General features: G+C 44.7%; 1 long non-coding RNA gene across 1 annotated transcript in view; it reads right to left on the bottom strand.

Moving 5' to 3' along the window:
• The window catches only part of LOC118531471 (uncharacterized), a 99,313-nt gene extending 79,744 nt beyond the window's left edge, over positions 1 to 19,569 (bottom strand). Inside the window, exons 1-2 of the long non-coding RNA XR_004915217.2 lie at positions 18,744 to 19,569; positions 16,477 to 16,596 (exon numbers count right to left, since the gene is read on the bottom strand). This is a non-coding gene — a long non-coding RNA (uncharacterized LOC118531471). The remainder of the gene's footprint in view (positions 1 to 16,476; positions 16,597 to 18,743) is intronic.
• Positions 19,570 to 20,766: the final 1,197 nt, after the last annotated feature.

Raw genomic sequence — 20,766 nt, 5'->3', positions numbered from 1 at the left:
TGTATTAAAACCTGTGGACAGGACAAGAAATAGATATTTCAGATATGAGCCCAAGATTCCCAGGGCCCAAGACACCAAATTGCAGAAGCTGGTTTACAATTGCAACTCTGTGCATCTTGTCCCTCTTCTCATGCTGCTCTTGGGGGGCCCAGGGCGTGGGACTGCTCCAAAGGCGAAGACACACGTCTGACCCAAAGCAGCTAACAAGCCTCTTTCTTATTCCACCTGTGTCTGGCCGAACCCCTTTTCTCTTTGATGACGGGAGAGTCGTCGAGAAGACTACATCATCACGGGGGAGACTCCGTGATGCAAACAGAGTAAGGGTGTCATGAAAATGGCAGTTAATTAGGACTGGAGGAGCCATGGAAGGCTTTGGGGGCAGGGAGATGAACTTTCCTTTTGGCCTGGAAAGTCCCCAGAAGTCAGATAGGTAGAAGAGAGCAGGAAGGGCGTCCTGGAGGAGGAGGACAGATTGGGCAAAGGCACAGAGGTGAGACCTGGCGAGCACTGTTACCCACAAGGTGAAGACCGGCTGAGTGAGCAGCAGTGAGGATCACAGCACAGAAGGTTTTGCCCGCCGGCCGCCTGGGGCCTGAAAACTGGGTCATGGTCTTAAGCCGTCTCCCCGACTCCTGCTTGCCCCAGCTTCCTTCTGATTCTCTGCCCAATTCCCCACTCAGACTTGCTTTCCGTCAAGCTGTGTCGTGCACTGGACCATCCTCCTAATTAATACGTGCCAGGTTCCAGCAGCTGAGAAGCTTTCAATACAAAGAAACAAATGATACAAGCCAGGACAAAAAGCAGAACAAAATAAAGACAGCAGGGGGTGTTTTGAGTGAGCAGCATCACAGAACAGGCAAATTTCAGAGACTTTTTGGAAGAGGGGAAACCTGATGTGTTAATTAGGAGTCTATTTCAGTAATAAGACCCCTCAGGAAGGGCGATGAAAGAAATGGAAGGGGCAGCAGAGGGAATGGCTCAGGCAGAATGGGGCGACAGTGTACGAGGGGAGGGAGCTGATTATCCTCTGTTGTCTGTACGTCTGTGGTCTGTCGGGTTCGAAGACAGATGACTTGGCCTTTGGTGTTTCGTAAAGCACCACGAATAAAGAGCTTTGGGTACAAATAACAATGCGGTGTCTGCCCCCAGGAGCCAGTTCAACAGGAAGTATTGCAGCCTTACCAGCTCCAGCTGGTGGTGGATTTGGGCTTTCCAGAGCAGACTCGACTCAGGAACCGTTTGCAGCTGAGATGGGCCAATAGAAGGGCTCAAAATGACAGGAAGTACAGCAAAGGAGGGAGGCACCAAAGCAGCCACAATGAGGAAAGGGGGGGCTTGCGGAGCCAAAAGCCTTCATCCATTGGAGCCCCAGCCCCAGGAATCAGCCTGGAGTGGCTCTCACCCCAGCTGTGCACTTGCCGGCTCTATGGTTAGATGTCCCAGCTGATGCTGCTGAGCCAGGAAGAGGCAGTCTATCCTCTATACCGCTGCCACACTGATTTTCCAAAAGAGCAGCTTCGAACATATCTTTCCACTCTTCAGACCCAGCCGTGGCTCCCAACAGCCTAGCAGAGTCGGTGCACTGGAGGTTTTTGGGACGGAGTGAGCGAGTGAAACTTCCTGTGCCTCACTCTCTTCTTCGGGGCGGACAGCATGATAATAGTCACTGCATTGTTGGGCGGCCGTAACATTAAGGATGATGATCCATATACAGCACTGGGGATGTAGTAAGTGCTCAATTAACATTAATTTTCTTTTTTTTTTTTTTTTTTCTGATAAATCTTTATCCTATAATTTTTTTTTTTAATTTTTTTATTGTTATGTTAATCCCCCTACATTACATCATTAGTTTTAGATATAGTGTTCCATGATTCATTGTTTGTGCATAACACCCAGTGCTCCATGCAGAACGTGCCCTCCTCAATACCCATCACCAGGCTAGCCCATCCTCCCAACCCCCTCCCCTCTAGAACCCTCAGTTTGTTTTTCAGAGTCCATCGTCTCTCATGGTTCTTCTCCCCCTCCGATTTCCCCCCCTTCATTCTTCCCCTCCTGCTACATTCTTCTTCTTCTTTTTTTCTTTCTTAACATATATTGCATTATTTGTTTCAGAGGTACAGATCTGAGATTCAACAGTCTTGCACAGTTCACAGCGCTTACCAGAACACATACCCTCCCCAGTGTCCATCACCCAGTCACCCCATCCCTCCCACCCCACCCCCCACTCCAGCAACCCTCAGTTTGTTTCCTGAGATTAAGAATTCCTCATATCAGTGAGGTCATATGATACATGTCTTTCTCTGTTTGACTTATTTCGCTCAGCATAATACCCTCCAGTTCCATCCACGTCGTTGCAAATGGCAAGATCTTATTCCTTTTGATGGCTGCATAATATTCCATTGTATATATATACCACATCTTCTTTATCCATTCATCTGTTGATGGACATCTTGGCTCTTTCCACAGTTTGGCTATTGTGGACATTGCTGCTATAAACATCGGGGTGCATGTAGCCTTTCGGGTCCCTACTTTTGTATCTTTGGGGTAAATACCCAGTAGTGCAATTGCTGGATCATATGGTAGCTCTATTTTCAACTTTTTGAGGAACCTCCATACTGTTTTCCAGAGTGGCTGCACCAGCTTGCATTCCCACCAACAGTGGAGGAGGGTTCCCCTTTCTCCGCATCCCCGCCAACATCTGTCATTTCCTGACTTGTTAATTTTAGCCATTCTGACTGGTGTGAGGTGGTATCTCATTGAGGTTTTGATTTGGATTTCCCTGATGCCGAGCGATATTGAACACTTTTTCATGTGTCTGTTGGCCATTTGGATGTCTTCTTTGGAAAAATGTCTGTTCATGTCTTCTGCCCATTTCTTGATTGGATTCTTTGTTCTTTGGGTGTTGAGTTTGATGAGTTCTTTATAGATTTTGGATACTAGCCCTTTATCTGATATGTCATTTGCAAATATCTTCTCCCATTCTGTCAGTTGTCTTTTGGTTTTGTTGACTGTTTCCTTGGCTTTGCAAAAGCTTTTGATCTTGATGAAGTCCCAATAGTTCATTTTTGCCCTTGCTTCCCTTGCCTTTGGCGATGTTTCTAGGAAGAAGTTGCTGCGGCTGAGGTCGAAGAGGTTGCTGCCTGTGTTCTCCTTTAGGATTTTGATGGACTCCTGTCTCACATTGAGGTCTTTCAACCATTTGGAGTCTATTTTTGTGTGTGGTGTAAGGAAATGGTCCAGTTTCATTCTTCTGCATGTGGCTGTCCAATTTTCCCAACACCATTTGTTGAAGAGACTGTCATTTCTCCATTGGACATTCTTTCCTGCTTTGTCAAAGATTAGTTGACCATAGAGTTGAGGGTCCATTTCTGGGCTCTCTATTCTGTTCCATTGATCTATGTGTCTGTTTTTGTGCCAGTACCATACTGTCTTGATGATGACAGCTTTGTAGTAGAGCTGGAAGTCTGGAATTGTGATGCCGCCAGCTTTGCTTTTCTTTTTCAACATTCCTCTGGCTATGCGGGGTCTTTTCTGGTTCCATACAAATTTTAGGATGATTTGTTCCATTTCTTTGAAGAAAGTGGATGGTATTTTGATGGGGATTGCATTGAATGTGTAGATTGCTCTAGGTAGGATTGACATCTTCACAATATTTGTTCTTCCAATCCATGAGCATGGAACGTTTTTCCATTTCTTTGTGTCTTCCTCAATTTCTTTCATGAGTATTTTATAGTTTTCTGAGTACAGATCCTTTGCCTCTTTGGTTAGATTTATTCCTAGGTATCTTATGGTTTTGGGTGCAATTGTAAATGGGATCGACTCCTTAATTTCTCTTTCTTCTGACTTGTTGTTGGTGTATAGGAATGCCACTGACTTCTGTGCATTGATTTTATATCCTGCCACTTGACTGAATTCCTGTATGAGTTCTAGCAGTTTTGGGGTGGAGTCTTTGGGATTTTCCACATAAAGTATCATATCATCTGCAAAGAGTGAGAGTTTGACTTCTTCTTTGCCAATTTGGATGCCTTTGATTTCTTTTTGTTGTCTGATTGCTGTGGCTAGGACTTCCAATACTATGTTGAATAGCAGTGGTGATAGTGGACATCCCTGCCGCGTTCCTGACCTTAGGGGGAAAGCTCTCAGTTTTTCCCCATTGAGAATGATATTCGCTGTAGGTTTTTCATAGATGGCTTTTATGATATTGAGGTATGTACCCTCTATCCCTACACTCTGAAGAGTTTTGATCAAGAAAGGATGCTGTACTTTGTCAAATGCTTTTTCTGCATCTATTGAGAGGATCATGTGATTCTTGTTTTTTCTTTTGTTAATGTATTGTATCACGTTGATTGATTTGCGGATGTTGAACCAACCTTGCAGCCCAGGGATAAATCCCACTTGGTCGTGGTGAATAATCCTTTTAATGTACTGTTGGATCCTATTGGCTAGTATTTTGGTGAGAATTTTTGCATCCATGTTCATCAGGGATATTGGTCTGTAATTCTCCTTTTTGATGGGGTCTTTGTCTGGTTTTGGGATCAAGGTAATGCTGGCCTCATAAAATGAGTTTGGAAGTTTTCCTTCCATTTCTATTTTTTGGAACAGTTTCAGAAGGATAGGTATTAATTCTTCTTGAAATGTTTGGTAGAATTCCCCTGGGAAGCCATCTGGCCCTGGGCTTTTGTGTTTTGGGAGATTTTTGATGACTGCTTCTATTTCCTTAGTGGTTATAGGTCTGTTCAGGTGTTCTATTTCTTCCTGGTTCAGTTTTGGTAGTTGATACATCTCTAGGAATGCATCCATTACTTCCAGGTTATCTAATTTGTTGGCATAGAGTTGCTCATAATATGTTCTTATAATTGTTTGTATTTCTTTGGTGTTGGTTGTGATTTCTCCTCTTTCATTCATGATTTTGTTGATTTGGGTCATTTCTCTTTTCTTTTTGATAAGTCTGGCCAGGGGCTTATCAATCTTGTTAATTCTTTCAAAGAACCAGCTCCTAGTTTCGTTGATCTGTTCTACTGTTCTTTTGGTTTCTATTTCATTGATTTCTGCTCTGATCTTTATTATTTCTCTTCTCCTGCTGGGTTTAGGTTTTATTTGCTGTTCTTTCTCCAGCTCCTTTAGGTGTAGAGTTAGGTTGTGTACTTGAGACCTTTCTTGTTTCTTGAGAAAGGCTTGTATTGCTATATACTTTCCTCTTAGGACTGCCTTTGCTGTATCCCAAAGATTTTGAATAGTTGTGTTTTCATTTTCATTGGTTTCCATGAATTTTTTTAATTCTTCTTTAATTTCCTGGTTGACCCATTCATTCTTCAGTAGGATGCTCTTTAGCCTCCATGTATTTGAGTTCTTTCTGACTTTCCTCTTGTGATTGAGTTCTAGTTTCAAAGCATTGTGGTCTGAAAATAGGCAGGGGATGATCCCAATCTTCTGGTACCGGTTGAGACCTGATTTATGACCTAGGATGTGATCTATTCTGGAGAATGTTCCATGGGCACTAGAGAAGAATGTGTATTCCGTTGCTTTGGGATGGAATGTTCTGAATATGTCTGTGAAGTCCATTTGGTCCAGTGTGTCATTTAAAGTCTTTATTTCCTTGTTGATCTTTTGCTTAGACGATCTGTCCATTTCAGTGAGGGGGGTGTTAAAGTCCCCCACTATTATTGTATTGTTGTCGATGTGTTTCTTTGCTTTTGTTATTAATTGCCTTATATAATTGGCTGCTCCCATGTTAGGGGCATAGATATTTACAATTGTTAGATCTTCTTGTTGGATAGACCCTTTAAGTATGATATAGTGTCCTTCCTCATCTCTTATTACAGTCTTTGGTTTAAAATCTAATTTGTCTGATATAAGGATTGCCACCCCAGCTTTCTTTTGGTGTCCATTAGCATGGTAAATAGTTTTCCACCCCCTCACTTTCAATCTGGGGGTGTCTTTGGGTCTAAAATGAGTCTCTTGCAGACAGCATATCAATGGGTCTTGTTTTTTAATCCAATCTGATAGCCTGTGTCTTTTGATTGGGGCATTTAGCCCATTTACATTCAGGGTAACTATTGAAAGATAGGAGTTCAGTGCCATTGTATTGCCTGTAAAGTGACTGTTACTGTATATTGTTTGTGTTCCTTTCTGGTCTATGTTGCTTTTAGGCTCTCTCTTTGCTTAGAGGACCCCTTTCAATATTTGTTGTAGGGTTGGTTTTGTGTTTGCAAATTCCTTTAGTTTTTGTTTGTCCTGGAAGCTTTTTATCTCTCCTTCAATTTTCAATGACAGCCTAGCTGGATATAGTATTCTTGGCTGCATATTTTTCTCATTTAGTGCTCTGAATATGTCCTGCCAGTCCTTTCTGGCCTGCCAGGTCTCTGTGGATAAGTCTGTTGCCAATCTAATGTTTCTACCATTGTAGGTTACATATCTCTTCTCCCGAGCTGCTTTCAGGATTTTCTCTTTGTCTCTGAGACTCGTAAGTTTTACTATTAGATGTCGGGGTGTTGACCTATTTTTATTGATTTTGAGAGGGGTTCTCTGTGCTTCCTGGATTTTGATGCCTGTTTCCTTCCCCAAATTAGGGAAGTTCTCTGCTATAATTTGCTCCAATATACCTTCTGCACCTCTCTCTCTTTCTTCTTCTTCTGGGATCCCAATTATTCTAATGTTGTTTTGTCTTATGGTATCGTTTATCTCTCGAATTCTGCCCTCGTGATCCAGTAGTTGTTTATCTCTCTTTTTCTCAGCTTCTTTATTTTCCATCATTTGGTCTTCTATCTCACTGATTCTTTCTTCTGCCTCATTTATCCTAGCAGTTAGTGCCCCCATATTTGATTGCACCTCATTAATAGCCTTTTTGATTTCTACTTGGTTCGATTTTAGTTCTTTTACTTCTCCAGAAAGGGTTTCTCTAATAACTTCCATGTTTTTTTCAAGCCCAGCTAGTATCTTTAAAGTGATGATTCTGAACTCTAGATCTGACATCGTACTAATGTCCGTATTGAGTAGGTCCCTGGCAGTCGGTACTACCTCTTGTTCTTTTTGTTGAGGTGATTTTTTCCGTCTTGTCATTTTGTGCAGAGGAGAATAGATTAATGAGAGAACAAAATGCTAGCAGGGTAACAACGTCCCCAGAAAATATACTCTAAACAAATCAGAAAAGACCTGAAGCAGTGGGAAAAGAAAGGGAAAGAGAGAAAAAAGAAAAGGAAAGAAAAAAGAAAAAAGAAAAAGATAAAGATAAAAACAAACAAAAGCAGAACAAAACAAAACAAAACAAAAACAGAATGTGATCAAATATGATCAGGCTGGATTATAGATCAGTGCCACACACTAGATTTTGGGTGTATTTTGGTCTGTTAAAAGAAAGTCCCTCCCAAAATTTTAAAGAAAGAAAAACTTATATATGTACAAAAATAAGGGTTGATATGATGAAGGGATGGAATATGACTGTAAAGAATGAAATTATAAAAAATTTTTAAAAAGGATTTGATAAGTTGTTTGAAAAAAGAAAGAAGAGGATTAAAAAAAAAAAAAAAAGAAAGAAAAAAGGGAGAGAATGTGATCAGGCAGGGGAGTAGAAAAAAACCATACACTAGAGATTTAGAGTATATTTTGATCTGTTAGAAGAAACTATCTCAAGATTTTAAAGAGAGAACAACTTATATATATATGCCAAAAATACGGGTAACTACTCTGAAGGGATAGAATATGACTTTAAAAATGAAAAATAAAAATGTTTTTTTTTTTTTTTTTAAAAAGGGATTGATAAGATGTTGGTTGAAAAAGGGAAAAAGAAAAATTCAAAAAAAAAAAAGAAAAAAGGAAAAAAGAAAAAAAGACAGTTAAAAAAAATAATTAACTTTGAAAGACTAAAGAATCATGGTAAAAAAGCCATGAATTCTATGTGCAGTGTTCCCCTAGCGCTGGAGTTCTGCCGTTCTCATTGATCGGTAAACTTGGTCTTGGCTGGCTGTTCTCGCTGATCTTCTGGGGGAGGGGCCTGTTGCCGTGGTTCCCAAATGTCTTTGCCGGAGGCAAAATTGCCCCGCCCTTGCCGGTCCGGGCTAAGTAATCTGCTTGGGTTTGCTCTCCGGAGCTTTTGTTCCCTGCAAGCTTTCCGTACAGCTTTGGAGGCGGAGAGTGAAAATGGCGGCCTCCCAGTCTCCGCCCCGGCGGAGCCGAGAACTCGGGGTCCCGCTCCTCAGCAAGCCCCCAGAGAAAAGCCGTCAGTCACTCCCGTCTCCCCGGTCTCCCGCCGCACTCCGCGCTCATCCCGCCTGTGACCGCGCCTTTCTATCTGGCACCCGACCCCGGGTGGAGTCTCCAAGCCCAGCAGATCCCCACGGTGCGCTCCCGCACCTCTCCTCCCGGGGGAAGAAGGTGAGTCTCCCCGGATCTGCCGCTTGTTGGGTCCCTGCTGGAGGAGCAGTGGCCCGACTGTGCCGCGGATCACGGTTTATAGCAACCCCGAGCTGAGAGCCCGCGCCTGGGCTCCGTCTCTGCAGCCGGCTTCCCTGCTCCGATACCTGTGAGCTCTGCCGCACTCAGGCACCCCCGGTCTTTCTGTGACCCCGAGGGTCCTGAGACCACACTGTCCCGCGAGGGTTCCACCCCCCACTTCGCCACCAGAGTGACGTCCCTCAGCGGAGCAGACTTCTAAAAGTTCCGACTTTGTGCTCCGTGGCTCTATCACTTGCCAGAAGCCGCCGATGGAGGCCCCTCCCCCGCCGTCTATCCTCCCGAATATCGCCTCGGATTCACTTCTCCGCACGTCCTACCTTCCAGAAAGTGGTCGCTTTTCTGTTCAGAGTTGTTGCTCTTCTTTTCTTTGATCTCCTGTTGAGTTTGTAGGTGTTGAGAATGGTTTGATCCCTATCCAGCTGAATTCCTGAGAGGAGACGAAATCCAGGTCTCCTACTCCTCCGCCATCTTGCTCCGCCCCCTAACATTAATTTTCATTGTCGGTCAAGGGATTGCCTGAGAGCACAGCCCAGCTCTCCACTCCCTAGACAGATGATCTTGGGCCAATTTCTTAATTTCTCTATGCCTCCATTCATTTTTTTTTTTTAAGATTTTATTTATTTAAGAGAGAGAGAGAAAGAGAGAGAGAGAAAGAACACCGTGAGCAGTGGGGAGGAGCAGAGGGAGAGGGACAAGCAGACTCCGGGCTGAGCCCTGGGCCTGAGGCAGGCCCATTCTCAGGACCCTGAGATCATGACCCCAGCTGAAATCAAGAGTTAGACACTCAACCGACCGAGCCATGTGGACGCCCCTCTGTGCCTCAGTTCTAATCCTCGGAAGTTTGTTTTTTTGTTTGTTTTGTTTTAAAGATTTTATTTATTTATTTGACAGAGAGAGACACAGCAAGAGAGGGAACACAAGCAGGGGGAGTGGGAGAGGGAGAAGCAGGCTTCCCGCAGAGCAGGGAGCCCGATGCGGGGCTTGATCCCAGGATTCTGGGATCATGACCTGAGCCGAAGGCAGACGCTTAACGACTGAGCCACCCAGGCGCCCCTACTCTTCAGAAGTTTGGATGAATTCATGTATCTAAAACATCTTGACTAATACTTAGTGCTCAATAAATTTTACTTTTGTATTATTAAGATATGATGATCACGGCATCATCATCACCATCATCATTTATATCTGGGAGGGGAAAATAGTACGTTGGGAATATGCTTATTGAAAAGAATCCCCAAAGTTGCTCTGGGGGTTAAGGAGGGGGAAAAGGGGACTGGGCTCTCTCCACCCTTCTCTCCACAGAGACTTCTGACAAGCCCCTGGGTGGCTGGGACATTTATGACCAGGGAAGGAGAGAGAGGGAAAGAAGGAGAGAGAGAGAAAGATTGATTTTTAAGGGATTGGCTCACACGAATACAAAGCCTGGTGAGTCCAAAATCTGCAGAGTAGGACAACAGGCTGGAGACCCAGAGAAGAGTTGCAGTTCAAGTCCAAAGGCCAAGTCTGCTGACGGAATTCCCTCCTCCTCTGGAGAGGTCAGTCTTTTTTTTTTTTTCTATTAAGGCCTTCAACTGAACGCATGAGACCCACTCACAATATTGAGGGTAATTTACTTTATTCAAAATCTGCTGATGTAAATGTTAATCTTATCTTTAAAATGTCTTCAAAGAAACATCTAGAATAATGTTTGACAGAATATCTGGGTACCATGACCTAGGCAAATTGACACATGAAATTGACTATCACACTTCCTCAAATGGTTTTTAGACCATCAGACTTCCCAAGTGGGCCCTAGGGGGAACATGAGCAGAGCTGCTGTTGAGTGACTATGGACATGACCAGCAAAACCCAAACCCTCAGGTCCCGGTGCATTGAGACTTCCTAAAATAACCAGTGTGAAGGCGTGGAATTCCCAGGATAGCAGCTGGGAACTTCCATTATGGAGAGTTGGGCCTTTATGGTAAAATGACCCCATCTGCAGGCCTGGGTAGACCCGGGGACATTTAGATTACAGTTTCTTCTTAACTGGGTAGATCCTGAAGACTTGTCCATCCATCTCTATACCCAGGGGCCAGCATATGCTGGGACAGGGTGCCAGTATTCAATAATTGTTCAATGAGTAAGTCTTCACAAATGCCTATCTAGTAGTGGCATAGATAAGTGGCTTATTCATTAGAAGTTGAACTGGAAATAGACACTATGACTCATGTTAGTCCAGTGGTCTGTGCACAAGACCTTGACAGCAGGGGCCCTCGGTAATAGAAGGAGCCCCACGTGGGGTCTCAGCTCCACCTCTGTCTGTGGGACCTTGGGAGAGCCTGCCACCCTCTCTGGGCTCTTTTTCATCATTTGTAAAATTAGGATGTTAGACCAGATGGTGTGTGAGGTTTTTTCCAGCTCTCACATCTACAGTTCAGTAAGATCATCCACATGGTGACCAAACACCAGGATATTGTGCATGGAATTCGTAGTGATAAAGAGATTCAGGGAAAGACACTAACGGACTCCTGTTCCACCATCTCTACTCGAGTTTAGAACAATTGTGTCTTAGAAAGACCAGAGCAGGTAGATGATCCTTTGCCATCTTGAGATCTCATTATATTTTAATAAACTATTAGTTCTAATGTTTAAAAAGGTATTTTTTAAATTACCTAAGATTATAAAATATAAATACACATAAAGAAGAAATTTAAGATCCCATAATCCCCGAACCCTCACATACCTCCTCTGCTACCTTTTTGATATATATCCTTCCAGAAGTTTTCTATGAACATATATGTAATTTTGCTTTGCCAAAACAAGAAAAAATGGGACCATGTTATTTATCAGTTGTTCTCTATTTTGATCTTTTAGGGTTTTTAGGACCAGTCTTCCTTCCTGGTTTGTTTCTTGGTGATTTTTCTCTTTTTCGGGGTCTAAAATTTCCTCACCATGGTCTCTCAGATTCTGGTTTTATTGTAAATACTACAAATAAGAAGCAGGGGTTTGCTTCCGTAGCTGAAGGAGAAAGTCCAGAGGTCAAAATATGGAGAGCTCTTGGGAGGGTCAAAGCAGGAAGGAGTTATCGCAGGTGAACTCTCCCTCAGTTGTGGGTTGAATCATGTCCCCCCTGAAAATATGTTCAAGTCCGAGCCCCTGGTCCATGGAATATGACCTTATCTGGAAGTAGGGCCCTTGCAGATGGAACTGTGTTAAGGGTCTTAAGGTCACCTGGATAAGACATTTGCATACTGGCAGAAGAGTGCATCCTAAATCCAATGACTGGTATCCTTCTAAGAGAAAGGAGAGGGAATCTGAGACCCAGACACAGGAGCACACACAGGGAAAGACCACGTCTTCAGATAGAGCAGAGATTGCAGTGATGGGTCTACAAGCCAGAAAGCACCAAAGATTGCTGACCACCAGCAGAAACGAGGAGAAAGGTATGGGACGATTCTCCCTCAGAAACTCGGGAAGGAACCAATCCTGCCGACACCTTGATGTGGAACTTCGGGCCTCCAGAATGGTGAGAGCATAGGTTTCTATTGTTGGAAGCCACCAAGGCCATCAACAATGTCGATGACAGCCCTTGGAAGCCAATATACTCTCCATATCTCAGGCCCTTTTCTTGCGTTTTGTTCTTGTTTCCTGACTTGCCGGGTAAACCACTGAATGCCTTTCCAGCAGACCCACGAAGTCAGTCCTGGTAAGTGGGGTCAGGCCGACTTCAATTTCCTGAACAAGAATATCATTGGAGTTTGCCCCAGAATAAGAACTACATGATCTACAAATAGGACCCTGGCTCTAAACATTCACACTGATAGAAGACATTGTAAGACGGTAAGCAAAACTCCAACAGTGATTTATAGTTTACAAAGTAGATCAAAGCCCATCAAAATCTTCAAAAATAAAGCCACAACTTCATCAACTCCCAGTGCCAGTTTCAAATTCACCTCCATCCAGGAGAGCATTGGGGTCTGATTAGGAACACACCCAAATAATTAAATCTCATCTCTTCTCTTCGGTCAGACTGTTATTACTGCTGATAACAGCTGAGGAGGGACACTGCGTAGTGCACCCTGCACAGAGAAAATTTTGTTCTAAAAAAAATCATTTTGGCTCATAAATATTGTGCATTAGAAGAGTTCTTTAGATCTTCTTAGCTATTTTTCTGTCCTGTATTAGCATGACCAGAAGCAAATCTCAATGTATTTACCCTATTACGCCAGCAGAAAAAAAAAATGCACATCACACTTTCTAAGCAAAGTTGAGAGAGAGGGTGAGAGGCAGCATCACTGTGTAGGTCGTTCCCATATAATGACAAGGGTCTGTAAGAATTGAAAATCAATTGACTTGGAATGAGTACTAAAGGTCTAAAATCTGAGAAACTGGTTTTCAAATTTTTGCTTTAAATTATCATCATGAAGTTCATGTGGTATCCATTTCAAGAGTTAATTTAATTTATTTTGAGGAAATTTTCTATTGTGCTAACAGCTTTTATTTTACTTAAACTGTCATTCATCTTGAATAAAATTTACAAACTGTACTAATTGCAATTTAGATCCACCCAAAGTGGAGAAACGAAGGTTAATAGGAGATTAATGAGAACATTCACTCAACGGATTTTTTATTTTATTTTATGTGTTTCTCATTTCTTCCATGAACCAGGCCCCTGTGCTGGGTGCTGAGACGCCAGAGAGGACCTGGAGAGTCCCCGCCCTCTCAGAGCTGGCCGTCCAGCTCCTCAAGTGGACCACCGTAAGGTGTGCACGGGGAACATAGCAGCCCCGAGGAGGGCACCAACCTTAGCTGAAAGAATGCTTGAGACACAGCCAACGACTTCTTAGTGGGTCAGGCCTGAAGAGTTGGATCAGTGCTGGGAGGCGGGAAAGGAAGGCAATGGTTCCCAATACAATGGGAACCACACGTGCAAAGACCAATGGCTTTGGGGATCGTAGAAAATTTGAGAAACAGAAAAGGGCAGAAGAGTAGGAATATGGAGGCTGGGGGTGGGGGTTAGGGAAAACCATTGAGTTGAAGTCAGTCAGAGGAGTAGGAACTGGATGAAAGAAGCCATCCTGGCTATCAGGCCAAGAAGTCCTTTTTCTTGAGGGGCCTGAAAGAGGCAGTGAAAAGTTGTAAGCAGGTGCAAGGCCACCAGATTTGCGTGGCACAGCCAGGATGACAGCAAAACAGAGGGGAAAGGCTACGGAAATAAAGCTCAGTCCTACCAGTCTTCTCAGGAAATGAAACACACCACCTAAAATGGCGGTGTCCACTTTTACGGAGTAAAGGATGGTCTTGTAGTTAATGGAACTCCCCCACTCACATTTTGTCTGTGGTATTAGAAACCAAAGCAACTTAATCATAGACATTGTTAATAAACTATGACTCTGACTCTCGTACCCGAAAACAATGAAAAATGAGACAAGACTTCAGCCGCTTTCCCTACTCTGAAATCATTGTGTGGCTAAGGAACTTGGCATTGAAAGAAACCATCTTTCATTCCCCATGCTTGTAGGCAGCCTAAGGACAGGTGATGTCTGAACATTTCAAATTCCCTCAGTTGAGGGTGTTAAGCAACTTGTTATTTTAAGAAATTTAGCCATATTTGCATATACAAGCAAGCAAGCACATTCCTTGAACCAACCCATTCTATAACCTCACTTATCCCTGCAGGTAACAAACTGCCATAAGTGCGGAATGAGATATAATCCAGGGTTCTCTGTGCATGCCTGTGTAGTCAGACCAATAAGAAACAGACGCACTTATTAGGGACAATAGCTGTCTTCCACTTCACTTACCTCTTGTGAATTATTTCTTCTCTCAATTCCAAGGCAAGAAAAACACATATTTCCTAACTCGTGCTATCAAATAAGCACCGGAAGAGCTAAGATTGACAGAACTGCACAGAAATGTGTTGTGGGAGACACGTGAGTCTGCTGGTATGTAATATCTAGAAATAGAGCATTCTGTATATTTCCTTTTTTTTTTTTTTTTGGTCTCCATATGCTATTCAAAGACACCTCATCCATTCATTCATTCACTTACTCATTCAACCAACTTTTTAAGGGTCCTATTGTAGCTATGTTTTAAATATGCAAGGTGGGATTTCATGTCAGAGAAGATACATGCCTGCCCTCCAACAGCTGACAAGTGGCTGAGGAGTTCGAATGCTTTATGGCACTTCAGAAAAGGACGCTGTTTGCGTGGCACCGAGCTCCAACCCCTCTCGGTTCTAAGAGGCAGTGTGGGCTCTGGAGCCAGACCATCCAGGGCATAAATCCCAACTTTGCCACTCACAGGTGTTACTGCCTTGGCAAATTATGTGTCCTCTCCAAGACTCATTTTTCTCATCTGCAATGGAAATCCTACTAGAGCCTAACTGATAATGATTGTTGTGAGGATTAAATAAATTGAGATTTGTAAAGTGCCTCAAACGAGGCCTGGCACACAGTGAGAACCCAGTCAGTTTTTGTTATTATAAATGCCTGGAGCCCCTGCCTGGGAATCATTGACTATGAGCCTACTATGTGCAGGGCAAAGCCTCACTGCTGGAGGGGGCCCCAACAGCGGGCCTCGCATTCCAGCCGATAGATAAAACCTGTTGCACAGATACCCATCCTCAGCGCAGATGTGCTCAAGCCTACAGACCAGCTGCAGAGTGCTAGCATCGGTTACCTATTGCTGTATAACAAATTGCCACAAACTTAGTGGCTTAAACCAACATATACTTGTTTTCACACAGTTCTCATGGGTCAGGGATCTATATGTGATTAGCTGGGTCCTCTCTTCAGGCTCTCACACAGGCTGCACTCAAGGTATTGGCCAGGGCTGGGTTCTCACGTGAAGGCTCAAGGGGGAAACGATCCTCTTCCAAATGCATGTTGGCAAAATTCAGTTCCTTGAGGGTTATTTGACTAAGGGCCTCAGTTCCTTTCTGGCTGTTGGCAGGAGACTCCCTCAGTTCTTTGCCATGAAAGCATGCGATCCAAAGACATGATAGAGAGAGAGTCTGCTAGCAAGATGGAAGGCACAATCTTATATAACCTAATCACAGAAGGTAATGATCTGCTCAGGGCAGCGAGGGAAGCAAAACTCTCCATAGCACCCTTCTCTCTGATGCTCTGAGTCATGCACTATGCCCTCCAACAACACGCTAATGGAAACCCAGCCTCTCTACATCTCTCCAGTGGTTTCTTCAGAGTTCGAGTCTGGGAGGAGGCAGAAAGAAGCTTGGTTCAGTTTCTCATCTTGTCAGCAACCAGAAGCTTTAAGTCAGTTGTTCATATATTAATTTTTGTTTCTTTAGCAGTTGTGGGACTCTTGTCTAGATCCTCTCAAATCCTCCCTGTTGGTTCAGTGTAGCCATCCCCCAGTTTCTACAAGCTTTGCTCCAGAAGTTCCTATCTGTAACTTTCTTCGGGAAGCTAATCTGTGGTCCCCTGGAACCACTTCACTCAGATGCCTCTAGAACCAAAAGAGCCTGGGAAGTTACAAATACCTATGGTGGCCTGACTGACTGGTACAGAAGTACAACAACCTGGATCCCCTACTTTTAGGTAGGATAAACTCCACTGGGGAATTTATTCTCAAGGGTTCAGACTGAATCTGGAACTTTACTTGAAATCACAACCTTGCCTGGCTAATTTTTTCCCCTATTCTGTTTTTCCTACTCCCTTACAATTTCTCTGGGGGTAAATTGCTTAATCACTCGCACACAAATTCTCTCCTTGGGGTCTGCATCTGGGGGACCTGCTTGAGACAACTATTACCACAAGTAGTCCCAGGAAGCTGACTTTAAGAATAAGATTCTGGATGTAGCTCATTCACCAGCAAGATGAAAATGGGGATCCCATCCCTCATGGGAGGAGGCATTCTGTACTTTTTAAAATTCATTAGAAATTCAATGTATTTTTATATTAAATTGCATACAATATCTCATTTTACTGAAATTTAAGGACATATGTACAAATAAAACTCTAATTAGTACTATATGATAAAGCAACAAGAAAGCAAAAAAAAAAAAAAAAACTTTTTTCATACCTGTTATTAATTGTGGCCTCCTGTATCTTTGTACCATTGCAGTGACTAAGACTTTCACTCTTGGTAAACTGTGATGGGATCCAGATGGAAGGGGACGCATGGTTTGCGTGGTATCTCTAGCTTTTGAGAAAGACAGAGGAAATAATCATAAGGACTATGGAATTGGGTGGAACTGGGCTTGGGCAGGTCCACAACATATGAGTAAACTGCACGAAATGGAGACCTAAACCTCTACGTGAGCTACCCACAAATGCATCTCTATTGGCTCACAACAATGGGTATCCCCCATGGCCAGCTGATAGAAGAAAGATCCCCAGTTTGGTTCACAGATAGTCTGACTCAGTCCATTGGTACAAACTGAAACTGGACAGTTGATGAACTCTCCCCCCAACCAGAGGGGGCTCTGAAGAGACCAATGAGGATAAACTGTAATAGGCAGAGCTTTGGGCATTGCACCTGGTGATCCAATTGGTATGAAGGGAGAGGTGGCCCCAGGTGAGGAGATAGATAGAGTGAAGATCTTGGTATTGCACATTAGTGCCTACCAGAGAGCATTTCTTGCAGAAGAAGCTTTAAGCAACCAGGTGGGCAGGATGACTTGTCCGGTAAATGTCAGCCAGCCTTTGTCCGTAGCTCCTATAGTTCCTGTGCGATAGGCACAGGCCCATGAATGTACTAGCTTCGTGGCAGAGACGGAGGCTATGCATGAGTCAGAAAGCACAGGCTCCTTCTCACCAAAGCTGACTGAGTGCTGCCACTGCGCATGTTTGACCTGTGAGCTACAGAGACCGACTTTGTGTCCCCAGTAGGGTGCCCCTCCTTCAGGACAGCAATCAGAGACTTGGTGGCAAGTTAATGATGTGAAGTCCTCTCACCCTGGAAGTGACAGCATTTTGTTCGGACTGGGGTTGATACAAATTAGTGTATGAATTCACCTTTCCTGCCTGTGGTGCCTTGGCAAGATCCACTGTTTGAAGATTCAGAATGTCTGATATACTGATACAGGATCCCATAAAATATTTTCTGCCCATTTTTTGACAAAGGAGGTATGATAATGGGCACATGACTGTGAAATCTGATCCCACCATATACCATTCAGAAGCTTCTAGCATGATATATCGTAACCACATTCTGAAGGCATAGGTAGGCACTAACTTAGAAATGATGCTCCGTGAAATTGGGCCCCATCCTTCAGAATGCAATATGTGCCTTAAACCGATAGTCATTATTTGCTTTGCGTCTCCAGTGAGCTGAATACGTGGGTCTGGAAACCAAGGGGTGGAAAGAGGAGTAGTCTGGTTCACTATCACTCCCAGTGAACTTTTTGGGCAATACACCCTTCCCATCCTCCTAACTCTAGGACATTGAGTCTAGAGGTTCTAGTTCCTGGAGGAAAATACCTCAGCTGATCCCCTGGAGTCTGGCTGCTCCCCGCGCCTAGTGTTAACTGAAAGCAGGCAATTGCAACAGCTACTACCTGATAAAGACACAGTAGTAAGGAGTTCAGACCCCTGAAGGATGAAGATGTGGGTCACCCTACCAGGCAAGCCACTGAGTCTGGCAGAGAGCTAGTTGAGGATGAGGGGAATCTAGAATGGACAATAGAGAAAAGGGATGATGGATATTCATTATAATCTTGGCACCAGCTACAGTGGCAGGGGCTGTGATTTGTCCTATTAGATCCATGATCAATTAGAATCTTGAATAAGCTGGGACAAAATGGACTAGACTTAATGTGAGAAGCACATGAATCTGAGTGGGGCAAAGGGTGGACTCCAGTGAATGCTTTTGGTACAGATCCCCTTTACTGGGTCACTGGACCGATCCTCGAGCCTTTGGGTACTTCTCTCCTGATGGCTCACACCTCCAACCTCCTTCAGAGAACTACCTTCCCTTAATTTACAGGAGCCACTTCACGCACAGTCATTCAGAACAGGAAGTGCTGGGTATCATGTCCTCCATCCCCTCCTGGAAGGCCTGTAGCCAGTGACAGATGTGTGGTATGTGGGTTTAAAAAACCCAGTTCCCTTCCTGGGGAGCTTGATCAAGCTGAGGCTGGATCTTGACTTGAAATTGCTCCCTTGCTTGCCTTCTTCTCCTGCCCTATTCTGCTTCCCTTTCTCCCTTACTAGTTTCTCCCGGAAACACTTCCCTAATACATTGTTTGCACACAATCCTTGGCAACCCAAGACAGTTCCTGAACAGAATATAAACTCTTTGTGGACAAACACTGTCTAAGGAAAAAAATCTTTTAATCTCCCACATACCTAGGCCAGCATGGGATACCTGCTGGGAGTCAGTACCCGTTTTGGCAAATCTCCATCTTAGATTTTCTTCCTTGAGAAGAATCTGAACTCTTAAGTGGGGATCGTGGTAGTAAGTTACAGACCGGGACATTTGTAAATTATCAGTGATATATGAGGGCATACTGTATGTCCCAGATTTGGGGGCCAATCTTGATTTTTTCAATCCTCTTGTCAGGCCATTTCCAGACGCTGCCCAGTTGGTGTGGTGTGTATGTGTGGATAGCCAAGGGGATGATGTGCTAGCTGAGAAGCAGCTGAGGGAGGACACTGGAGCATTATAACAAAGCAGAGACCTTGAAGTTGAGCAAGACTGGACTTCAGATCCTGGCTGCGCCCCCAATCAGCTGTATGACCTTGGCCACATTTTCTTCATTTCGTTGAAATAAAGTTACTAGTCCCTACTTCACAGGATTGAAAATGAGTCAATGTAGGCAAAGTGTTCGGCAATGCTCCTCGACATGGTAAAGCTCCAGAAAAGGTTCCTCTCGGAGTGGGGGAGAAGAGCGGGTCAAGAGCCCTCAGTGCAGCCTGGGGACGTTACTGTCCTCGTAGAGCCGGTGCGGGGAGCGGCCATGCCCAAGTGTTTTCGCACATTCTTCCTCCCAGGGCACAGGACACAATGCTTGTAAGCCAATGGAAAGGGGACGTCATCTCGGCCGGAAGGACCTGCACCGCAGGAGAGAGGCCCTGAGGCCCTCGGCCAGCACGTGGCGCCCGCCCCCTCCTCCCCCTCGGCGGCGCCGGAGTCCGTGGAGGGCGGAAGCCGGGCGAGCGCGACGCGGAGGCGGACTCCCACCGCCCGTTTCCTAGCAACTCCCGCCCCGCCCCATCCCGCCTGGCGTGGCGCGCCGGCGCCCGGAAGCGGAGACAGGCCGCCGTTGCCATGGCAGCGCGGCCGCCGCGCCCGACGCCGGCGGCCCCTGCGGGAAGCGCGAGCTCCGGGGCCCGCGTGGGCGGCCGGGAGGCGTCCTCGCCTCGCCTGCGTTCCCTCCGAGCGCGAGTCGCGGGCTCGCCGGAAGCCGCGGGGGCCCCCAGCTGCTTCCGAGTGTGGCCGGGCCGCAAGGTCGGTTGGCTCTGTCTCGCATCCCGGCCGTCTGGGCCATTCGGCAGCCCGGAGACTTTCCAGCTTGTCTCGTGGGGACGGAGTTGGTCACCCCGGTCCGGTCAAGGCTGAGTGAATTGTTTTGGGTTTGGAATCTCGTACCTTTTTTCTCCCCTACGCAAGAGAGGTACACACACACACACACAAATAAATACACACAGCCTAAAGTCCCAACCTTTTCCCTCCAGTGTCTCACCTGAAGGATCTTTAATCTTGGAAACAATATGCACAAAAAGGAGCAGCCTCCAAAATCAGCCTGTGAAAACAGCACTGGAAATAAGTATCCTATTTCTCGAGGGCCATTTTAAACTCTAAACGTCCATGCCTGGAAGGGTATTCTGGCTTCTGGACTTGAATTTGCATTCTTCTAAATCCCTCTCTGCAATGAGCTGCGTTTGGACAATTCAGTTGTGGGGTATTAAATTTAAACATATATACCCCTCTAGCTAGTAGTATGATTGCTCAGCTGAAGGACCCACAAAGACAAAGCCACACGGTTCTCAGTCATTCTCTGGCTTGAGAGTATTTTTAACAGAGGCGGAGTCAGTCACGTGTCTGTGAGTTTAATCAAATTGACAAGGGCTCTGAGCAAGAAACGCTTGCTATCTAATAGTAAGACAGCATTAGGAACATGGAGATGCATTCTCTTTGGACTTACTTGAATCAGAGCTTTTCAAATGGAATCTTCACTTGCATATATTTTTCTCGATCTGCTGCAACTGGAAAATTTAAATCAAAATCCTATTTCTTACATTCATTTCTATGGTAAATGTGTCTAGGTTGAGATTATGCATTTTCTTGATCAACAAGGAAATGTGCAGCAATCACTATGAATTGAGCACCTTGCTGATTGAGCAACCCTGGAACCTGGAGGCAAGAACG

This window comes from Halichoerus grypus, chromosome 8, assembly GCF_964656455.1.
Source record: "Halichoerus grypus chromosome 8, mHalGry1.hap1.1, whole genome shotgun sequence".
Classification (NCBI taxonomy): Eukaryota; Metazoa; Chordata; class Mammalia; order Carnivora; family Phocidae; genus Halichoerus; species Halichoerus grypus.
The sequence above is the reverse complement of the archived record's forward strand: the minus strand, read 5'-3'. Positions and strand labels throughout refer to the sequence as shown.